Source organism: Neomonachus schauinslandi, chromosome 1 (genome assembly GCF_002201575.2).
Source record: "Neomonachus schauinslandi chromosome 1, ASM220157v2, whole genome shotgun sequence".
Lineage (NCBI taxonomy): Eukaryota > Metazoa > Chordata > Mammalia > Carnivora > Phocidae > Neomonachus > Neomonachus schauinslandi.
The window spans coordinates 9,003,869-9,007,166 of NC_058403.1; positions in this window are offsets into that span (position 1 = coordinate 9,003,869).

A 3,298-nucleotide genomic window follows, 5' to 3' on the forward strand; every position below is an offset into this window, starting at 1 on the left:
TGAATCCTACTCCTTTTGCTTTCTTTGATTGTGGGATGGAGTGGTGGTTGCTCTCAGACATTGAAGGGTATCTGTGGCGGGCAGGGTGGGCTCTGCGGATTCCGGAGCTGTAAGTGAAGATGGATGTGCCATCCTCACAGTGCCTCTGATATTCTCAAAACAGACCACAGTCCTGCAGGAAGAAGTAGGAGGAAGGCACTGCACGGTAAGGAGAGAGGGGGCTGTGAGGGGTTCCGTGTGTGGCCTTTGGCTCAGTGTCCTACTTCCCCTCTGACTCAGCACCTATAAAAGGGCAAGAAGTCGTATGTTTATTATGTTCCGATACCATCGGGTTTAGCTGGCGGTGGGTGGCTTTGGGTGGGGAGTACGGGGGAGTGTGGGGCTGGCCTGGGTCTCAGCTGGGCTTCACCTGCAGCTGCACTGAGCTGGAGCAGACCACGTCACATTTTTTGGTTCTGATTTCCAATCTGGAAAGGAGATTGTTGGGCAGGAATGGGGGTGGACGCCCTGTGCATCAGCCCTGAGCCCCCACCCAGCGGAAGGGCCGAGGCGCTGAGACACATGTCGGGCAGAGGCCCCAGGTGATGCTGCTTCTCCCCTTCTTGGCCTCACTTCCTAGGGACCAGGGAATCGGGAGTAGGAGGGGCAGTCGGGACGCTGTCAGCCTGTGATTTTTATGGAACGGAAGTTCAGTCATTAAGTACAGGAGAGAGTGGGGCCTGCCTTAGACCGCCCTCTGCAGTTTTCCAGAATGTGTTTGAATCTCTTAGCAGACATGTCCCTTATCCATTCTCTTTCTGGTGGGTGTTTAACTCTTTTATTCTGCTGCTTTTCTGTCATTTTAATGGGGTTTGGGAGGAATGGGAGATGAATTTTTGGGCTCAGTTGGCCATTTTGAATTAAGAGTCTTTACCTTTTTTTTTTTTATAAAAATATTTTAGGCTATCGACTTCCCTCTAAGAATGGTTTTTTATACATAGTGTGTACTAATTAGTACTTTTTAGATCTTGGCTCAGGATTTACACTTTTCATAGCGTTCTCATGCCTGTCAGTGAACATTCAGGACCACTGCGAGGAAGTCAGCAGGTGTTCTATATCACAGAAGCAAATATGTACCTATTATAAAAACTGGACTATGATTGAACCATAAAACAAATAACATTTATTAAATATTAGCATTGCCGGATGTGAGGCACTGTGCTGAGGCCTTGGTGTGCAGTGTTTTATTTAAGCCTCATAGTTCTCCTGTGTTATAAATTAAAAAAGGAAGAAATTGCCTAAGATGCTACGCCTAGTGTGTGTTAGAGTGAAAATTCCTGCTCTCCCTGCCCTCAGAGGGACCAGGCCCCACAGCTTGGGTGTGTTTGTGTCCAGGACGTACCGTGCTGTCTTAACGTGGGGATGGGGTTCATGGGGATGTTGCCTCCATTTCAGTCAAGGAGCCTGGCACAGCTGATCCTCAGTGGGGATGTCTGCTAGATTCTGGGGTTCAGCGTAAGTAAAATGCCCCAATGCCACGGTTATATGTGAACTTCCATCCTTACTCTTTTCCTCTTCATTGTTTTCAGAACCGGCTGGGAAGAAGGGATGTTTCCTCCTCAGCCCTCACTAGTCCTTGGCCTCAGGGGATCCCTGGATGAATCTTGCAGGGGGAGGAGTCTTGGGTGGACCACCAGGCTGGACTGGAGCCGGACTGGCCACACACAGTGCAGGGGCTACCCCAGTCAGACATTGGTGCCCAGAGTCCGGTGTTCCCTCCCAGGTTTGCATTCTTGCCCGGTGCTGGAATTCCTGCCCTCGTGGAATACAACCCAAACAAACAAATGGGGCCCGCTCACTTCAGTAGGCAGTCAGAGGATCTGGACATCTTTCCCTGTTCATACGTATGGTTGACGTTGACTTTATTTTTAAATAGCTGCAGTGTGTTTCAGGATATGCTATACCAGGGGTCTGCAAACTTTCAAGGGTCAGATAGTAATTACGCTTTCTGAGCCATACGGTCTTTGTCCCAGCTGTATGGTACAACATATAGACAGTATGCAAACAGGTTGCATGGCTGTGTTCCAGTAAGACTATTTACAAGACAGGTCATGGGCCATGGTTTGCTGACCCCTGTGCTCTACCATACGTATTTTTTCTGTCCCCACTTGTGGGCATTTAGGACCTAATTATCCTAATATATATATATAAAATACATAGTACATGACTCCTACTTGAAGGTGCCTTATACCTTCCGGAAATAAAGCCCCCCTCTTAACATGAAAAACTTCAGACTTGTGTGGTAATAGTTGTGCTTTAGTTGTCCAGTGCTTAGAAAAAAAATAGATAATAAGTCATTACACATTTACGAACGAGAGGTGTTTCCTCACCCACACCGGATCTATGTGTATTTGAAAAAACATCAGAGAAAGACTTCCATTTGTAGACGCTGCTTGTGAGAAATCTGTGGCCCTCGTAAGGCAGTCTGGCCCACAGGGTAACCCACTGTTGACAGTGACAGCGCGGCCTCCTTTGGCTTATCCTTGCAAAATCATCACGAGGGCCAGCAAAACCATCTCTGCCAAAACAGGAGGGGCAGCCTGTGCTGATCTTTCCCCAGCAGCACCGTTTTCCCCCTTGTCCCACGCCCTCCTCCCCCAGCACCATTTCCATCTTCCTCCTCTTCTGTTTTCTCCTCACTAGTGCCTTGGGCATGGCTGAGGTTCCTAACACACCTGCCCCTTGCTGCTATCTGGTTACAGAGTTTGAGGGTGGTAAGCCTCCCGCAGCGAGGGCTGACTTGGCCTGAGGGGACAGACACCAAGAAGTTAAGGGCTATTTGAAGCCTACCTCAAGTCTGAACGTGGAGACTGGTAATGACCCGGGAAGTCAGAGCTGTTAATTCTATGAAAGTGGCTTTCACTGGAGCACCTAGAGAGGAGCCATCAAAGTCTAGAAATAGGGAATTTATTTTAGCTCCTCAGTTGGCAGACAGCCACCACGTTCCGTGTGATAGATTAATATTGGACAGTAGGTTTGTCCAGGGGAGTAAAGTATCCTGAAACCCAAATCAGTTTGTCAGCTGACATTTGAATACAGAGCTTTTTCAGGCATGCAACCATGTTGGTTCACTTGGGAAAGGGCTTTTTTTTTTTTTTTTAAACAAAACAAAACAAAACAAAAAACAGATCCAGAAAGTCATCTGTGAATTAAAGGGAGCAGAACAGTAAGAGGGAAGAAGTAGGCCTGAAGCATTTTTCTATAACCCTGCCAGCGTACCACACAGAGCAATGCCGTGTGCTCTCTCTGGTGCTGTTCT